General features: G+C 38.1%; 1 long non-coding RNA gene across 1 annotated transcript; it reads left to right on the forward strand.

The window, feature by feature from the left end:
* The first annotated feature begins 10,849 nt into the window (after nucleotides 1–10,849).
* LOC108446088 lies at nucleotides 10,850–15,593 on the forward strand. Its single transcript, XR_001861190.1, has 3 exons — nucleotides 10,850–10,911; nucleotides 12,520–12,606; nucleotides 15,291–15,593. It is a non-coding gene; the product is annotated as an uncharacterized LOC108446088 (long non-coding RNA).
* Nucleotides 15,594–20,772: the final 5,179 nt, after the last annotated feature.

Genomic DNA, 20,772 nt, shown 5'->3' on the forward strand with positions numbered 1-20,772 from the left:
TGGCCAGTTTTTCCAGTTTCTTGTTCTCCGGAGAGAGACTGAGAGTTGAACTTTTCCTTCTCTGGAATTCCGGACTTTCTCCCTTTTCTACTGGACTACTTGATTGCTTTAACATCAGAGCACATCAGGAGGACTTTCCACTGGGCACAGAGGGCCTGGTCCTGGGCCAAGCCCCAGCTCCGAGGAGACCAAAGGGAGGACTCGAACACTTTCCCAGGTTTTTCCTCCACAGCGAAAGATTTTATCATGTAACATTATTTTCCTTTCCCGTGTGTTTGTTAAATAAATAGTTTTATCTTCTTCACTTTCCTTCGAGGAAAATTTATTTTTTCCCGAACCTGGTGGGGGAGGGGTGGTTGTGCCTTCTCTCAGAGGATATATTTCTAAATTTGGCCAAACCGGTACACAAGTATGTTGTGATTTGACATAATTCAGCTGTGCGAATAGCTCATGGTAACGAGAAACATTATTGAAAACCTCCATTCACAGTCAGGACCTTTTTGGGTATAAGCGCAATTTTGCAGGATCTTCCAATCTGCAGCTGTACTCCAAAAAAAAACCTAAAAACCAAACAACATTGTATGTCTTTCAGTAGTTTTCTGGTATAAGCGTAAATTTTTTAGGGTCTTTTAAGATGCAGTTTATAAGGCACAGCACAGTTACTAAATCTCTGGCAATTTCTCAGATGTGCCAAAAAATGTTGTGAATGTGCTCAAGGTGTTAACAAGCTGTGAGTTAGAACTTACTGGCAACCTTTCCCACACTGCAAACACGGGAAGGGAAAGGAAGAGCAGGGCAGAAGCAGGAAGCTGGACTCTCTTCCTCTTCAGGTGGGACAAATGGCCTGCAACTCAGTTCCCATTAATTAAAAAAGACGCTTTGAAAAAGTATGCAGGAATGGAGCTGCATAGCCATGAACGGGTCCCCTGGGGTCCCCCCGCACAGGGCAGGCGCCCGAGTCTCCCAAGTGGAGCGTGTGGCACATGCCAGGGCCTGCCTGTCTCTCCCCACTGCCCTCTTCAGCTTGGTGATACACAGTGATGGAGATGGCAAGACAGGTCTTTTGTGATTGTCAGTATGGTAGATTTGACCTTGGGCTACTAAAGGTAAAGATAAAATACTGAGGACGTAGTCGTATAATGCTGCTGTGTTTTGCACATGAAACTCTGTTAGGTCAGTGAGCATATAAAACTGGCACGTGTATATAAGCAGCTACAAAGCCATGAGTCCAGATGATTCCAAAAGAGTATGCTACTGTCTACTCCACTGTTTGCCTGTTTCCATAAAATAGAGAATATAAAACATTTCAGCTATTGCGCGGATAACACATACTCAGAAAGCAAGCCTGTTTGTAAAGCAGTGTCAGTCTTATTTATTTTTCCAGTCCATCACAGCACTTGAGCTGTTTTGATATGAAATCTAATTTCGATTTATAAGTGTCAAGGAAGAACAACTCTACTTGAGCCACTAAATAGCTTACCTATTAGAAAAACTGTTACATGTTTGTCCATAATTAAATAACCATAATAAAATTAAATGTCAGAGCTGGAACAGGTCCGTCCGCTTCTGCAGTGGAGAACCATAAATAACTTCTGAGATAACAGTAATGAGGGAGTGAGGAAAGGAATGTTTGATTGATGAATGGCTAAAACCTAGCATGGGCCTCACCCAGCAACCCTTGTAAATCATGCAATGTGTTAACATCAGGTTTTAGAGCTAATTGCTATTTTCAAGGAGGATTCTACCAAACTTTCTGAGAGGCTACATAACGATATGTAATGCTCTGAGGGCACCAAGAAAGGAAATACTTTTCCCAGTATACAAGTTTCTAACAGAGCAAAAATTCAGTATTAAGTCAATCCAGTCAGACTTTCAAGTCAAAATTCTCAAAAAGGCAGTAAACATTTTACCTGACAAGTTGTATTAATCATGCAATATATAAGCATTTCTGTTGAAGAAGTTCAAACCTTGCTAAGCAGCCTCAAAGCAAGGAATTATGTAATGCTACTGGCATGCAAAAAAACAGTATATCCACACCACTTAGCCTTGAATCTCTCCAATAAACAATCCTGTCAGAATTTAGAGCTTGCTGAAAATAAAAGTTACTTTTAACAAAAGCTAAAAATGTTCCTGAACCGCGGGGGGAGCTGGTAGCAGAAAAGCCACTTGGGTAGGAGTTGTCGCCGATGAAGCCACAGTGGGAGAGGCATCCTGGAGAGCAGCTGCTGCGGGGGGTGCTCCCTGGGCCATGTTTGTCACAGTGGCCTGGCTCTAGACAGGCTGCTGCCCCTGCTGCAGCTGTTTTTTCTGCCTCTATTTGCCTTAGCGCCGTTATTATTTACTTCCATAGTGTACTAAGCCCCTTAGTCTCTTTTAATTCATCGCTTACGACGTCCCAAAGAGCGATTCCCAGCCTTTCCCACTCAAGAGTGGTGAGAAAATTCCCGTGGGTGGCAAAACCTCCTCTCTCTCGACCCCATCTTAACAGTCTTTTCAAGACCTCAGGGTCGTACTTAATATCTCTCTCAAAGAGAATATGCTGGAGGAGCCTGAAGGTAGCCTGTTCTTCTTTTGACAGTCCCTTCCCCATCCTCCAGCCCCCAGCTTCTCACCTCTTCGGGTGCACCCGCTGCAGTGTACGTTTTCCAGAGTTCTTTCCCCAGGAGCTTTCTTCCGCTCCCCAAACTCCAACGGAGCCGTCCTCCAACTCCCCCCATTACGGTCCAGCCTCGTCAGGCTCCAACTGGGGCCTCCCGCCTTTTCACTCCACAGAACCCCCTTCAGAATCCAAAGGGTCCAGTCTGCTTATTATTGCAGCGTTTATCACATCACGAGGTCACCAGCATGCAGGAGTTCAGGACTTCTGAACAACGAATCAATATGATTTCACAGAATATATTTATTGTTTACATTACACTCTACTTATGCATTTTGCATTACTTGATTGGTCCCTCTATTTTGTCTGCGCGTTCTGCACGTACTTTTCAGAAAACACGATTGGTTCTAGTCCAGGGTGGCACAGTTCCTCTTTATCTATTTCTCGCTGTCTTGGTATTCTGCTTCTCAGCTTTTTCTTTCCCAATTTAGCGCAGTTTACATTTCCGTAACCTTGATGAATTCCTGAGGGTTCTGATAAGAACAACTAAAGATGTTTGGCTGGGGCACACTGTCAGGATTCACATACATTACAACGAGAATTCCACCATGATATTTGCGTTTTTGGCCTTCTTCCTGATTCTTACCCATAAACACTCAGCCCTATTGTTGCCATCATTAAGCTCTAGACAGTCAAAATACTCACTGATATACAGGGCTGCCCCATCACCTCTCTTTCCTTGCCTATCCATTCTGAAGAGTTTTTAGCCATCCATTAGAGCACTCCAGGTGTAAGAGTTTTTAGCCATCCATTACAGCACTCCAGTTGTGCAAGTTGTCTCACCATGTTTCATTGATGGCTGCTTTATCATCATTTTTGCACTGCACAGTGGCTTCAAGATCTTTCAGTTAACCCCCATAACTCCTGCGCAAAGATCCTTTTTCTCCTTTAAGACAGGTTTACCCTATCTGTTACCAGCAGGCCAAGTGTCCTGTAAACTGGCCCATAATCACAAAAAAGAAAGATTCTGTCAGTGACCCCGTGCTTGGACTGAGGTATTGATCTGCTGGCTCTTACTGTGGCTTCACTCATTATCCCCTGTCATTGGAAGGACAGAAGAGAACACTAGTCATACTCCTGAACCCTTAACCTGTCATCCCAAGGTCCTGAAGTTTCCCTTGATTGTCCTTGGACTACTTGTTGCAACTTCTTTTCTGCCTAACTGAAAACTCAATAATGGACAACAATCTGAATGCTGTACCAGGATAGAAAGCTTTCTCTTCACATATATAACCTGGCGCCCAGGGAGGCAGCAGAATTCCCTAAGAAGAGGGTTGGGTCTGTATACTGGGCCTTCTGTTCCCTTCAGAAGATTGGCCCATCCTTTTTTTTTTTTCAAGTAAGCAGTTTTGGCACAGGTGTAGGCCAAATTAATCTCAGCGACAGTCCTCATCATTGTTTGGTTCCATTTTCAGAGCTCACAACTACTATGCCAGGGCACCTAGGAAGGTGGGGCAATGACAAAGGAGGCACCTGCTGCACTGGGCAGGAACTTGTCACCATTGCCCCTCTCCCTCAAGTCACCACATTTATCCAGGTGGAGAGAGGGTAGGGAATCTTCCATATCACACATCCTGTCTGCCTCACAGGCTTGTCCCAGGGAAGGTAGGGAACAATTCCAGTAGTATCTTTTTCATACTTCCTGATAATCCTCAACCTGCTCACCTTCCCCTGGAGTTCTGTCGCTAAGCAGAGGAGTTCCTCAACCTAGACACACCTTCCGCTGGTGTGTTTACTGCTGTCATTTCCTCTGACACTGGGAGGGCAGCACATTCCCACTGGAGTTCTGTCTGGGCAGCTGCATCCATTGTGGCAGGTACAGAGCTCAGAGAGGGCAATTGTCCTCTGCCAGATGCCATTGCTCCCTGGTTGAGTTGGCAGAGCTACAGCACCTTTCCTGTGTGCTCTTCAGCCCAAACTACAAAACAAAACCCTGGCTGATATCCACACCCTGTTTGACAACCCCGTTCAAAGCTCTCCTGGTCACTACAGCTCTCCAGGTGCTTCTTTTATAATATGTGGGGATTTGGCCTCCACTGCTCCTGGCCCTGCCCAGGTCCCATCAGCCACTGTCAGGCAGGCTGTGGGCTTCTGGTGGTTCTCTCATCTCTCCCAGAGGTTCCTCCAGCTCAGAAAACTCCCCTTGTGCACTGCTGCAGACTGTGCTGGCACTGGAGCTGCTCACAGTGAAAAAATTAAGTTGAGAGAGCTTTATTTAGTTTATTTTTTTAATAATTCTTATTTTTTAAAGAAAGTATGGCAACATTATTTAAATTTTCAGCCCAATTAATTAGTAAACACAGGGTTAAAGACTGACTACAAATCTCCATAGGTGTCTAACAATTTGACAAACAAAAATATGCCCATATGTAGCTCATACAAGATGATTCTTGCACAGGCAAAATGATGTTATACATAGCAAACCTTAGAAAACAAAAAAACCCCCAAACTAATATCTGTACCGGAGCATTCTTTCTTCCCAGGCACAGATTGACTCCTTCCTTCCCAAGTCCTCTCCCCTGCCCTAGAAGGGTGATGGGGCATGGAAAATGGAGGTTATGGTCAGTTCATAACACTACCACTCCTTCTACATGCAGTTCCCATGCTCCAGCGTGCTAGTGAGGGACCTCTCACAGTCCTTCACAAACTTCTCCACAGTGGGTCCTTTTTGTGGGGTGCAGTCTTTCAGGAACAGTCTGCTCCAGCATGGGTCCCCCAAGGACCAAGGTTCCTGCCAGCAGATTATCTCCTGCATGGGCTCCTTTCCATAGGCTGCAGCTCCTGTCAGGATCCTACTCCAATGCAGTGTTCTCCACAGGTGGATCTCTGCTCCACCACGGACATCCATGGGCTGCAGGGGCAGCCTGTCTCATCATGGTCTTCACCACAGGCTGTGGGGGAATCTCTTCTCCAGCACCTGGAGCACCTCCCCCACCTTCTTTTCTCATTTTAGTGCCTGCAGATTATTCATCTCAGTTTTTTCCTCATTCCCCTTTATGCTCTGCCCTTTCTAAAACATGTTTTCCCCAAGGTACCATCACCTTGGCTGTGGAGCTCAGCTGTGCATTGCAGCGGGTCATTTTGGGAGCTGGCTGGAACCACCTGTGCTCTTCACAGGGGCCTCCCTGCAGCCCCTGAAAATCAGCACCTGGAGACCTTCACCTGGTGCATGTTTATTACTAGTGCAGAACACATAGGCATAGTAATCCAACATAATTGTGAAACTTTATGTTAATTGTGTGCACAGACCATTTGTATAATAAATGTGTGTAAGGTAAAGCTGAACTGTGCCCAGGAGATAGATATGGTGGATGTTCCGAATGTGTAAAATTCTCAGATATTTCATGGTTCAGAATCTGAGGTAGAAAAAAAAGTAAATACTACCTTTCTCTCCCGAATTTTTCTTGTCAAAATGCATTCAGCTCCTCATCCTGAACACCATAAATAGTTCTTATCATCAGATGCTTATGATTTTGAATATTCATTAAAGTGTGAATATTTAAACACTTTATTTTTTAATCCTACCTATTATGCGTGTTTATCCAAATAGTCATTGTTTTAATACGAACGACATCACGTTAGAGTGACGTTCATCCACCAACTAATATTTCTTCTGTATATGATGAAATATATTATTTTCATTGCTTTTCATCCTATCAGTTTTCAATACTGCTGGTTGCTTATCAGTCCTTGCCTGTGAAAACTGATCATATTTAACAATTTAGTTTACTTTCTCTTTTTTGTTATTGTATATGTTCTTTTTAATTAATTATCAGCCAAAACTGCACTGTCCCTGCATTTCTCAAATGCCTCTGGATGAATCTCTCTCTGCCTTACAATACTAGCTCTTTATGCAAGGGATATATTACAGTTTCTCAGACAGAATATCTGAAATTTTACTGAGGTTAATTACTTTATATATTTTTTCGTAGAAATTATTTTGAAGTATATTCATTTGGATTTCTTTTAATCATGGAGCAGATGCTTTCACCTCAGAATTTCCACATGCTCTTAAAATGAAAGGAACAGCAATATTCAGAATATGGAAATTAGCTCACTTAGACCCAGAGTCTGTGCTTATGTTATTGCACAAAAACCTGAGGCATTTTAATCATTCATTACCTGGCTGACATTGCCCAGTCTGCTTTAAAAAAAATTTACAAACCCCTGCAGAATGCTTAATAGAACAGGCCACAGAATATTGTTGTATTTGTACACATACAATAACTGGAGAAAGAAATTTTTCAAAAGAAAAAACTCTGTAAGAACATTGTAGAGATGTTTGATTAAACCTCTGCTACTCAGTAGGATAAATTGTAATTTTTTTATCAAACACAGCAGAAATTATTAAACTTATTAGGGAAGAAAAATTATTACAGTCACTAGCCACCTGAGCTTTTTGGACAGAAGATCCCTGGGATATAATGATTAAATTTCAGGGGTCAGAAAGAATTTAGAAGGATTAAAAAAAACAGACAAAAATGGTGGGAGGAGAAGGAAAGAAGCAATGTAACCATCAGATTAAATGTAATTCTGAGAAAGGACTACAAAGATTTGGGCATAATAAATGATGAAAACATGTTTCAGTAAGCTAGGAAATTTTCTCTTGTTATTTCATTTTTTATACTGTTCATCAAGTCCCTATTTTGCATGGGATTTTGGAATCATGGACATTACCTAAAGAAAGCATTGCATCCTCTCAATGTGTTCTCCTCCTAACTATAATAACCTTCAGCATCTCAAAGCTTTCAATGTCTTATCTAAAAAGGGACAATGTTAGAATCAAGAAATCAAAGTTATTGGTGATACATTATAGTTACTTTTGATCCTGCAAAGCAATCACATGACAAAACTGTCTTGCAGCCTTCATTTGGATTTTCATTGGATCTCCTCCCCATATTTACAAATGTTAATTCAATGAGACTAACAAGTTCAGCTTAACATTTATTCAGGGACAGCAAAAATTGAGGTCTCAAGTATAGACACATGTAAACAGCAGAATGCATTTTAATCCCAATCTGTAGAAAGGGAGGGACAACTAAAGCTTCAAATCAGAGCACAAGAAATTTTCAGAAATTTTTCCATCAATCTAAGCCTCTGCACTATGTCACTCTGTCTTGCTGTCAATCTTCAACCAGTCAGGGGCTTCCTGTGTTATGGCAAGCTGTGCATCATCTCCTCTGAATCCCTAGGAAAAGTATTTCTTTCCCTCGTCTCATGGAACAGTAATGTATCTGTTCCTTGCTTTTCTGAGATATATATTGTTTAGAAGAACTGCATTCTTACCTCAGGAGCTGTCACTTGGTCTCTTTTTTGGCCTCTGTCACCCTGTCCCTAGCTTCAGGTGCCTCACCCTGGTGGGCATGTGCTTAGGTGGACTGGGAGCAGGCTGAAAGCACCAGGTTCTCCAAACCTCTGGATCCATGTGATCCAGAGTGCAGGAGTGTTACTTTCTGGGGGCTTGCCCCATGTTTTTTGAATAAACAGTACATGAACAAATCAGATATGCCCAGTTAAAACCAAATAATTCCATATTTTCATTAATATATTTCTAGAAATAATGCTTGAAATTGAAGATATGTGAAAAGCTTCAAAGAAACAGTTTCGTCCTTTTGCTTCAGGAGATTTGGTCAAGCCACTGTGATCAAGGTATTTTGTGCTGACAAACCAGAGACCAGATAGTTCATTAACAGTACATTGCACTGAATCTTCCTTTTTTATACTTTCCCAATTTCCCTTTACACAAATTATAAAATCTTGAGGCTAATGATGGATATAGTACAGCACAATCGTTATTCACTGAAGTCTGTTTCAGCAAAGAGGCTCCTACATGCAAACCCACAGAGAGTCATGGATGATGGGGAAAAATATAGAGGCAAAGCTATTTTGTTTTTCATATTCAGCCTAATTACCGGTATATAATGAGGTGGCAGACTCACTGAGTACCAAGTGTACCTGCAGAGAACAGAGTCCATTTTCAAAATTTGTCTCAGTTTAGTGAAATTTATGAAGCTGAGAGCAAGATGACAGAAGTAGTAGTTTTGAGAAAAGAAGCACATTCTGGAATTCTCTTCCTTTAAAAAAAAAAAAAAATATATATATATATAACAAATATTTGAAAAATAAAATATCCAAGCCTGAACATTTTTTTAAGTACGTATTTGATAAATATTAAAAAAAACCCAAACAAACAAACAAAACAACAAAAGACTTAATTATGGTTACATGTTTCTCTTATGAATTTGTTGCATTCAGGTTACAGAATGCTTGATTTCCCACCCAATTACAGAAAAAGCCTTGTTATGGGCAAAAAGAATGCATTGTATATACGAAGCTGAGAATTGATTGTTAGTCTCATTAAAAACTCTTAACAGTATAATCAAAGAACTGTTACTCCAGTTGCATTGATTTTAACATTTCTGGGTCAAATCAGATGCAGGTAGAATGATGCATACACAAGCTCTATAGAATCTACTCCTTTCTTTGGTGCTATGCTCAGCCTTCTACTTCTCCTCTGCATTCTGTTGTCAATGGCTTCAGTTCTTGGGGGTTTTAGGTATTAAATCATAAGTATACCAGTGATGAAAGAAGTATGGTGCTAGGTATTAATGGTTTCTTCCTCCTCACTCTAGGATTCACCTAGGCTCATTTTTATGCATATATTATCATATTCCACATCCTCCTTTTACCTGCAAGTGCACCATACATCTGAATTTACTGTATATGCTGTGATTTATAAGTAATGGATTCTTACTCTTTTTTTTGTCACGCCTGTAACTGGTTTTTTTTCCCAGCTCCCAAGGTTGCATTCCTTTGAGGACCAGTAGCTGAATGCTGGTGAGTGGTTTAAGGATGCTGGGGTTTACTTTCACCTGGTGCCTGTATTTTCCCGGCCCCTGTGATCACCCTCTGCCTGCTTTTGCACTCCTGTTCCAGGTCTGCAGCCTGTCACAGGCAATAGCAGTAATGTTCTTACTGAGTTACAGTGCTACAGATTTGCCATACAGGGATTTCTGATCCAATTTCACATTGAGCAAAAATGTACTTTCCCACAGAAATATTACAGTACTTTGTGTAAAGGAGAAATATGGAACGGTTTTGACAGTGATTAAATAATATATTGACACTTCCACTTTCACTTTTTTTTTTCCTACAGTTGACTCTGCTAGCCCAATATTTTTTAACTGGAAATTTTAACTTGTTAGTAGAGAATTAAAAGAACTTTTGCCAATTATATCCCATAGATTGTCAAATAAACCTTCCTAAACTGAATGCTATATTCTATTTCCTGATAATTACATTTTTTTTAATGTGATTTAGTTTCTCACAAGTGTAAATATCCTATGATAAATGGATTTACTGAAAGTTTCTAAGATCTATTACCATTGTTATGAATCCTTTTTCTTAGTTAGATTTAATGCCAAATTTATGGTCAGTATTTAAATAGGTGTGAATTCTAAAATACAAATTTTTATTTATAAAACCTCAAATTCAGCAGTTGAACAGCAAATATTGTATGTGTTGTTCAATACTTTTGTTTTATATGATCTTTATGCTAAAGTCCTTTTATTGAAAATGACTACTCTTCAAGACACAAAAGTAATTTAGTCTATCTATGATGGTTCCAACTGAATTAATTAAAGTGGTCACACTCCCTTCTGAGCTTAAACAATGATTTTGAGCACCAGAGTGGCACTGTAGATGGAAAATTGTTGTGTAAACTGAAGTTAATATAAAAAGTTTCAAGATAAAACAAAATAATCCTTCATATTTTCTAAATCACCAGTAATATTATTTCAACAGCTCTACACTATGCTTTCAGAAATGGATGCACTTTCAGAGATTTTTTTTATCGCTTTGCCATGGTGATAAAGAAAATCTTCAAGATTACAATCCTTGGTTCAGAATATTATAGAGACTCTGAAAAAAGAAAGTCAATGCTTATGAGGCAAAAAAAGAGGACAGAAAAAAGAGGAAAATCAAGAAAATAAAGATAAGGGAAACAACAGGAGGTTGCTTGTTGAGCATAGTGACCTTATTTGCTGCTCTTAATATGCTAAAATTGTGCCAATAACAGAAAAAAAAAGGGGAAAATAAAGTCTTTTTAAATTCAATTTTTCAGCGCAGTGGTTGGATATTGTTGGATTTTGTTTCCTGCATCTATTCTCAGGACTCTTTATTTTTTCCCCTCGGGGTAATACTTTAAAATGGAACTTGTAAGCTAAAATGGAAAAACCTCACCTGATTATACATGGGTAAGTTATTGTTACTGACATGTATGCAAACTGCTAACTAGTGCTGTGTGCCCTTCATTCAGCCTGCATTATTTCCATGACAAGCAGCACCAAAATTACTGGGCAAGAGTGAAATACAGCCCTGAACTAGTCTCAGAGCTTATTAAATATTTAAGAAGTAATAAGAATCCATCGAAGGATGGACTTTTCCTTACCTGTGACAGCTCGAGGCAAGAATTGTTTTACGACTTGGCCTGAAAAGTGATTCTCTATGAAAATGACATGAGCATAAGAGGCAGGAAAGAGGAAAAACTATTCTATTGTTAGCATTTAAATATAGGGTAGTTTATGAAGAGCTGACTTATTTGCTTTTAATATTATGGGGCCCCAGGAACTAGGAACTATGACTGCAGACCCAGTTTTGTGCATTTATCTTGGTGTATGAGTTGTTCAGACTGAGTTCACTAACATGGAAGGTTTTGATCCAGTTTCAGCTGAAATTTCCTCTTTTCTGCTTCTGCTACCATCTACTTAGACAGTGCAATAGCTGAAGAGCTTTAGTGCTGTTGCTTCGAATGAAATTAAGAAGGAAAATGTTGCTCATTGCTGCTTTTGATGAAACATACATACATACATTCAGTTTTGCTTGTAACTGTCCTTTTCCTGAATAAGAAATGTCGTCCTTATATCTATTCTGAATTTGCCCTCTGCTAGTTTAAAAACACTATCCCATGTCCTATTGCAGCAGGCCTCATTAAAACGTCCACCCCCAAAGAAGCCTGTATTTTGGTGAATATGCTAAACATAATTTGTTTTCCATAATTTCCTATATTGTATAAATCTGGATTATCAATTCTAACTTACCACTTTTGTAGCATTGAAAATTGTTGCTTTAAATATTTTTGGTTGGGTAGTGTAAAAATTGAAGAAGAAATGAGGGTTCCTAATAAATTACTAACTTCAAAGTGGCCCAAAGTAGAGAAATGAGAGACTAAAAACTCTGTGCTGAAAAATCCATGAAAATGGAGAAGATACTCAGATGAATTAGTGCCTCATCCAAGGCCTCTGAGCAGCAAGCACCAGTGCAGGACACAAAGGAAGAAATCGTATGTCTTATCATCACAGACCCCATTGCATTTGTTGCCTTTTTTTATTTTTCTCATTAAATTAGATAAGGACTTCTTTAATAACCAAGAAATTTTATAACTCTTGCATTCTCCATATAATTAAGCATGTGGGAGACAGGGTTTCAAACCCTGAAAAAAACAGTGTAACAAAAATTTTGATGCCATAACTCTTGAGAGATGAAAGAAAACATTTATCTCTGATAAATTATAAGAATTAATCAAGTACTAGAAAAGGGTCTAAGAAATCCTTCAATTAAAAGTAACCCTTAACAAAACAGCTAGAAATGACTCAAGTAAAATTATATTACAATCAATAATTCAATGTATAGAAAGTACAGAAATACTAATGTAATACAAGAAAAGGCCCTAACTAGCAACCGAATGAAGAATTCAGAGCTCAGGAATACCAACAGTATACCAATTTTATCCAAATGAGTACAGGCTAAGAAAATTTGCATTAAAAAAAGTAAATATTAAAACAGTCAATTGGATCTGTTTGCAGGCAGCTACAGTGAGCCCTATGAAGATAAAAGAACTGCAGCACCCCTAGCACAGATGAAGTTTTTGTCGAAGCAGTGGAAAATTGAATGTAAGTGAACTATCACACTAAGGCTGCTGTAACATTTCCTTATTTAAAATGAAACAAAGGTGCACCACTGCTGTTATAGCTGCAGAATTAACAATAAAATACAAGTAATGAAAAGCAAAATGTAAAAATTCCAAACTTCCAATGGTGTGCTTTTTACCACTAAATTTATATATAAGGAAGATAAAAATTAGAAAAGCTTTTATAAGTTAAGAAAAGAAAAAAAGGATGTTGTTGGGCTAAAATTGCATCTAGCCAGATAAAACAAATAACTGATTTTAATATCTGGGACTGCAAAGTTTATATTTTAAACACATATATTCCAGAATTATGTTCCTTGCTGAAGGGACATTGGGTCCAAAGAAGTATTAGAGTTATAAAGGCAATCCTAATGATCTGTTTCATGAGGCTGGTAGAGACAGAGACTGAGAAAACATAAATATCAGAGTATACATCTGATCATGTAATTCTCTCGAGTTGCTAGGCACCCCACTTCAGGATTATAAAAAATTCCATACTGCTTCTGGAATCCAGAACCCAGGACAGACCCCTGTTCAGAACTAATCAGAATTCAGAAGACAAAATGCTGAAATAAATCATATCCACTGATATGAGCGTTCAACTAAGAGGAGTTTAGTCTCTCTGCCTACTAACTTTTGTTAACTTTCTTAATTAGTCAGTAGATGAAATAGGTTCTGATATTTTAAGTTGACTAGGATGATATTTTTTTTCCCTGAAATGCGTTGGAGAGAATCATTAACTGGAAGAAATGGGGAGGTATCAGTAACTTCCAACAAGGGATAGAGTGGCCCTTTTTTGCCATCACAGAAAAAAAAAACGTGTGAACCTTTGCCTTGGGGAAGGACCAAGACTGCCAGTTTTGCATGCACTGAAATCTTTGTTGAGAGCCCTAAGAGTTCAGTAAATATCGATCACCTACATATGGCTCCCACTGGACTTCAATGCACCCTGAACCTTTCACAACATGTGATGTTCACTGGGCTAACTACACTCACAACAAAGTATATGAGCAGCATGTTGTAGTTTTAGTGTCTAGTAACTATATAGTGTCTAGTAACTTTACAGATAACTTTACAGTGAAATAAGGAATACTTCCTGTCTTTGGCAGAGGTTTCCAGAAGTCTCTGTGGTATTTATAATGAAGGCAGAAAGATCCAATGATCTGATGAACTTTTGCACCTTTCAAGTTGAAAAAGTGCATTTAGGTGTCTCCAAGGGTAAAAAAGCTTGAGCAGCTCCAGGTATTGATGAATAGAGTGCATACCAGGGATAAGTTCTTCTTGTCTTACATGACCTAGATTGTTCTCAGACAAACATTGCCCATAATTGATATCAGTGTGATTGATAAGTAGCTTAGTGAGGTCCTAAGAGACTCAAGGAAATAAGAAAATCCTCAAAAATGTTTAGACTTTTACCTTAAAAAGTTTAACTGTCAATCTTGACAAGATTATGGAAAAAAAAATAATTGTGCTGTATCATGGGTTATGCCTCATACTGGTTTTACATCTGCTAAAAGGAAATATTCTGTATAACTGCTAGTGCTGTTTTAAAAAGTATTGAACATTTTCTCTGAAGGGTCTTAATTATTTATTTCTTAGTAAAGCAGTGAATTTAGTATGGTGTCTGTTGTCTACCTACCCAGCACCGAACAGTAAGAAAAACAGAAACTAGTAACGAGTGCAAGATACTTAAGAGTGTCTCAGTGGGGTAAAGAAATGTTCTCTCAGCTATTCTATCTCACAGCCAGAGCTGACTCGTCAAGCATGAATTATATCTGAGTAAGGGAGACTGAGACCTAGATCATTGCTAACATCTACACACAAGACTTCTACTGATTTTAATAGGAGTTACATACTTGGGTGTTTCTTGGAATTTGGCCTGCTCAGCATACCATAATTACATAAAAAATCATGCTGACACATGGATGTTTCACATACAAAACTTGTATCCTGTACATTGAGCCTGACCTCAAAATTAATTTCATGTCCTTGAAAACTAAATTAACCACTTATCTTCACACCAGTTTCTGCTGGGGAAACCAAGATATGAGACAGATTGCAACTGAACTGTTCCTTGCAGCCTTCATTCCATCATGGGACAATTACATACAAGTGACTATCTCGCTGCAAGAAAAGAGGAGACCATGATGAATGTTGAAGAGGCTTCTTTTCAATTGGTTGCATCTTCATGGTTCTCCCATGATGAAGGTGTCAGCAAAGACAGCTGACAACATAAAACTATATCCACACAATTTTGTCAATAATATTAAAGGAGACAAAAAAAAATTAGATTTTATGTTCTTATTGCCTACACCAAATTTAGTAACAATGTGTCTGAATAGATATTACATTTCATACAAAACATGGATTACATTGCATTAAATAAGATTCCAGTAAACTGAACATTTTACTTATGTATTTCTGAGAATTTAAATGTAAGCAGTAAGAAAGGCAGTACTATCCTCTTCAGTGCTATTTTTACCTCCCAAAACAGCATCTTTCTATGCCAAGAATGAAGATGTTGCTTGTTTGTTGTTTTCTCCTTGTTTTAACTATGTACCAAGGACAATCTTTGTTAGAGAAGCAGGTGTGGTGTAACGAATAACTAATGAATTCAGGAGGAAGGATTCATTGTGTACTTTCAATAAAAGTAACTTTCTTATTCAGTCTTTCAGGACCCGATCCAAGTTTCACTGAAGTCAACTTGATTCTCTACTCTGATTATTCAGTACAGAATCATCAAAGTAAACAAGACATGTCCTAATAAGTTCCACAGGAGCTACGATCCTGCCTAAGGAAATCAATATTACTGCCGTAACTGGTTGTATATCATTGTACCCATTGTGCAATGAGTACTTTTACCCTCAGGATTTAGACATTGAGAGCACTTATTTCATCTAGTCATCAGTGCACCAGTTCTCAAACTCCCTATGCGCTGAGAAATCCCAAATACAGCTGAACTTCACAGCCTGCAGTCTTCTAGTATCTTCTGTATCTTTGAGTTTCTATCAGAGTTTCTTGTCTCACAGAAAATTCAGAACTTCAGCTGATTCAGAAACATAAATACATAGATACATCTATCTAGATACATCAATATTCAGTTCCATGGGCTGTGTCCCGCTTGCATTCCCACTTATGGGTCCAGAAAAATAGCCACTTTAATTAGTGAAAGGGAAGGGAAGGGAAGGGAAGGGAAGGGAAGGGAAGGGAAGGGAAGGGAAGGGAAGGACTAATGCCCAGAAGAAGGGAAGAGAATGCCCAGACATTCTCTGACTGAACCTTATACATGCCTGTCTCTTTCTTGCCCCATGAATCTTGAATTCTATGTGCAAAATAGCAGTATTGGGCACTGCTTCTACCTGCAGAAGTTTAATATCTGTTGTTCTAAGAATATGGTCATGGATGATGTATGTTGATATTCAGATTGCACATTTTGTGGAAGAAATTTTTGATATTAATAGAAGAAATGAGGATATGTGTCTATAAGGAAGCAACTGAACAAGACTGGCTGTTCAAATTTTTTTCTCTCCCTTTGAGCATATGTGAAAGATCCAGCGACAGTCTAATGCTTAATTCTTGTATAGGTAATTACCTCCTAAATAAGTTAATCAGCTTTCTTACCGTCTAAAAGGAAGCATGAGTAAAAGGCAATTTTTGACACTAACACCTTGACATGAGGAATAATGTAAAGTGACTGATGGGACAACATAAATAGCAATAAGCCACTAAGAAGATTCCCTCTCCAGTTCTTGCAAATGTAACTTTACATCAACTGCAGTTTCATTTCTTCAGCTACACTTTTTTGGCAGTAAAAAAACTTCTGAAGTACAATTTCTATATCTTTGACAGCTAGTGATGCTACATACTGTCTTTTACTGCTAATTATCCAGCATAATTTTCCTGGAATTCTTGTGGCTACTTGCAACTTCCTATTGAATTCCTGTTTCCAGCTACATTTTTGTTATTTTTGGGTGCTGCATAACAGTAAAAAAAAAACATTCACAACATTTACATACAGTAAACTTTACAGGTGATTATCTGAAAATCCGTGATCCTATCACAAAAGAGCTGATTGCTGCTGTGCTTTACCTTGACTGTGCGTGCGCTTGACTCTGAGGGCCACCACCAAGCTGCAGCTGGCACAGCTGGCAGCAGCACACCTGCTAAGCAGAGCAGGCTAATGAGGATATCTCACACCAGCACGCTTTTCTTTATGGTGGATAATATAGTGCTTCAGCAGAGGAAAAGTCCTTGTCTCCGTCTGCAAAGTCCAAACTCTGCATGGATCTGCTACAAGCCTGCTCACTGCTTGCCCTGGAATGACAGCTGCAGTTAGCAAACAGCCTTGCATAATGGAACTCTGTATTTATTTATTTATTTGCCTTCCAAATACTCTTTTTCAAACTTTTTAATGCTTTTTTATAGAATTCTAAAATACAGGCATAGAAACCAATATATGTCTGTTTCTTCTTTACCTTCATATGTAGAAAATATTATGAATATTCTCCTCAGGTAGCAAGTATACAGCTGGTCACCATGGATTATGAAAACAGTCAGTCAATATTTGCTCACCTTGAAGTGAAGAAAGGTAGAATGGTTAAAAATTAAATGTCTCCAGCAGACTTTTACATGTCAGTTATTGATCAGATCTTAAGAGCGATGCACTGGCAAAGTCATACTATCTAAAGTGTCATATTGGAGAAAGCATGTTCTTCTAAATAGCCTGTATATTGTGTTTAGATATATTTTGCAGGCACACAGTTTATTAAATATGTATTGAATAAAATCTGTACAGATTTTCCATTTTCTAACAAACAACTACTTGTTAGTATTTTAGTCTCTGAAGAAAACAGACTGCAGGTCTCTGAGAATTTGGTTAACAAGTGCTTGGAGTGTGATTGCATGATAAAAAACCCCAACTTTTCCAATGATTTTTTCACATTAGGACACCCTAGGCATTAGCTGTTTGCATAGGTGTTGTGTATGTTCCTTATTGTATATAATGATTTTTTCACACTAGTCCTGCATCTAGGCTCTCATTAACTGAAAAGCGCTGCTCATATTGAACTGAGAATTAACTAGCAAAACAACTCATAATGTTTATGGAATATGAGACATCTTTACTACTTATGTGTAGAAACTTTGAATTGTAATTCTAGCAAAAGGGTAAATAAATAAGACTACCCAACATTTCCTTTTACATGATTCACCCTAATTAAATAGGCTTTCAGTGTTAATTGCCTAATATTTCACTTTCAGATTGATTAGGACACTGTTTTCTTGAACACTCTGGAATTTTGCCCATATCAGCTTCAGTTCTTTGTCTTTCTTTTATATTTTTTCAGCATAAGAAAGCTCTGAAGCCATCTTATTGACAGAAGTCAAAGCTTCATAATATTCAGACTGCATTTTTTCCCCCCAGATACTCTGAAAAGAGGAGGGCAAAAGTAACAGATTTTGAAGTTTCTTATTAACATAAACAAGCTGGCCATTACTGAGTTTAGAACATTTTGTCATTCCCTAAAGTGATACTCTGAAATAACTTTGATGCTATTCAACTTCTTAAATTGTTTAAAATTAGTGTAAGTGCTATAAAGCTGGTGACTAGTTATTCAATAAGTTAGATATTTATTTAAAGTAATACTTTTCTTTCCATATATCTTTGAAGTCTAACAAAATTTTTTTGAAATTTAAATATATATATGTTTGTAAGGCTTTTACCCTACAAAATAATTTAAGTTTTAGTACTAAAGAAGAACCTAGAAATGTGGTGACTTGTAAATAACGACTCCAAACTTTTATTGAAAAAAAGAAAAAATATCTCATGTATCTTGGAGTTCATGGAGCTCTGTGTTGCCTTAGACATTCTGCCTAATCTTTAAAAGTAGCTAATAGTTTGGTAAAACATATCAAGATACTTGTATTGAAGAAAATATGGTTCTTGTACCTTTAGTGTTCATAAAGGCACTTTGAATAATTGGAAAAATATCACTGTGGCTGGAATGTAGTTGTTACTACACTTACTTGTATTTGGTAAATTTTAGGACCGTGGATGCAGATTTCTGAAGCTACTAAGTTGACTGATTATTTTATTTACTTCATCATTTCAGTTCAACTATCTGAGTAGATAGTCAGAAGAATAAAATCTAAGTTATGTTTCAACCAAAGTTTTTACACATTTTTAATATATGGCACAGAACTGTCATTTCCTGACAAAACTCTTTACCAGCAGATCAAGTTTATTCATTTACTGAAACAGTATCAATAGCTGTCTTAAGTGAGGGGCTTGGGAGAAGCCCTCTGAACCAATGCCTCCTTGCACAAACCCAGAGGTCAATAATTTTTTAATTCCTCAGTTCTTCATTCTCCTCTTTCTCATTTTGTTGATTACGTCTGAGGAGACTCAGGCACATAAAGGGCACAAAGTAGCTTTGATCAGGCCCAGCTAGAGAGTTTGGGAAAAAAACTCCCAAACAGGGAGTTAGGGCTTGCGCTGGACATTAATTCCATCAGCATAATATAGTGAAAAACAAAGCAGAGAAAAATAGTCATAACACAGTGATTCATATATCATCAGAAAGATGAAATTAGGAATAGAAACCTGCCAGCATTTTGAAGAAACCCAAAGACTTCCACTAAAGTTTTTGTAGAGATGTTTTCCAAATTGGAAATGAAATGTGATCCTGAAGGCCTTAGTAACAGCAAGTTCTATTTGTAACTCAAGTTTTCTCACCTCCCTGTAAGACAGGCTAAAAGGTTTGTTCATACCTGAAAAGGGGACTTTTAAAAGGTGTCTGTGCTACAGTTAATCGAAGCTAAAAATACATATCCTTTGCTTCTTTTGTAAACAAGGCTTGTTCTTACTCTGCTCTTTTGAAAAAAAAAAAAAGAAAATTAAATTGAGTAATTAACAATGTCTTCTCCCTTATCCCATTATAGAAAAGCTTTTATTTCCCAAAAGAGGAGAACATAAGCTGCTTTAAACAAAATAGAGCATAGCTAGATAAATTGGTTGTAGGTTATGCACAATTGCAGCTGGAACTAGTTCTGCTTATATTCATTCTTTAAATGTGTGAAGTAAGCTAAGAAAACAAAGGATTTTCAAGTCCTCCACCCAGGGTTCCAAGGGTATCATAATAAAGCCACAGGTCAGGTGCTTCAAGACACACTTTATAGTACAAGGTACAAAAATGTACATGAACACAAAAGCTCAGTGCTTCAAAAGCCATGGTCAGCACAAGGTACGCAGCTTTCAAGAGCTGTTTCAGAGAGGCTGAGTTGTCGACTAGCGATTGTCAGAGGGAGAAAATTAAAATCCAAACCTCACTTTGTTTCATCTTAGTGCATTCAGTAGGTGCACATGAAGTGCCTGGGCCTCGTCCAGCTTTAGCCATACTTCAGGCTCCTTCCGCCCACCCGTGGCCTCTGCAGCGACAGGACTGCTGCCCTGCTTACTCTGCTGCTGACAGCAAACATTCCCCTGGCTATGGAAGTGCCTATTAGCAAATGGTGTTTAGGAAGAATCTGGGTGGTACAGAAATCAATAGCAGAGATTTTCATCGACTATAATGAAACTGGATTTCATGTTGCGAACCAGAATTCTTACACTTTAGCTTATTGCAATTCTTTTCATCAGCATTCAGGAGCTGAAAAGGTTGATCCAATGGCACATTTTATTTTTAATTTACTTATGATGGAAAATGCTTTAATAAAAAGGCCATGTATGGCAAAAAAAATTGTGGGAACTTATTTATGAAATTAAGTCTCTGTCTCTGCTATCTGTAGACACTCTATCTTACTGGAAAAGCAGTTAGAACTTTTCTAAATGTATTAATATATGTTTAATAAATTTCAAGTCAGAATGAGGACATGAAGCTACAAATATTCTCTTGTTTTTTCTTGCTGTGAGCATCTGGAAGGGATATAAAATAAACAGATGAAATTAAAACCACCACTGAAGTATATCTCTTTCCTTTATTTAGTGTCCTAAAGTGATTAATGCTCAGCATCCCAAACTACTTCATTCTTTAGAATAAAAGTCACATGTTCTCACATTTATTGTTTAATTGATGGTGGGGGAAATAAAAAAGTATTCTGTTTATTTAAATGCATTTTAAATAATTCATCTGATCTGTTTGATAAAGAAACA

This window comes from Corvus brachyrhynchos, unplaced genomic scaffold (genome assembly GCF_000691975.1).
Source record: "Corvus brachyrhynchos isolate BGI_N302 unplaced genomic scaffold, ASM69197v1 scaffold71, whole genome shotgun sequence".
NCBI classification, from domain to species: domain Eukaryota; kingdom Metazoa; phylum Chordata; class Aves; order Passeriformes; family Corvidae; genus Corvus; species Corvus brachyrhynchos.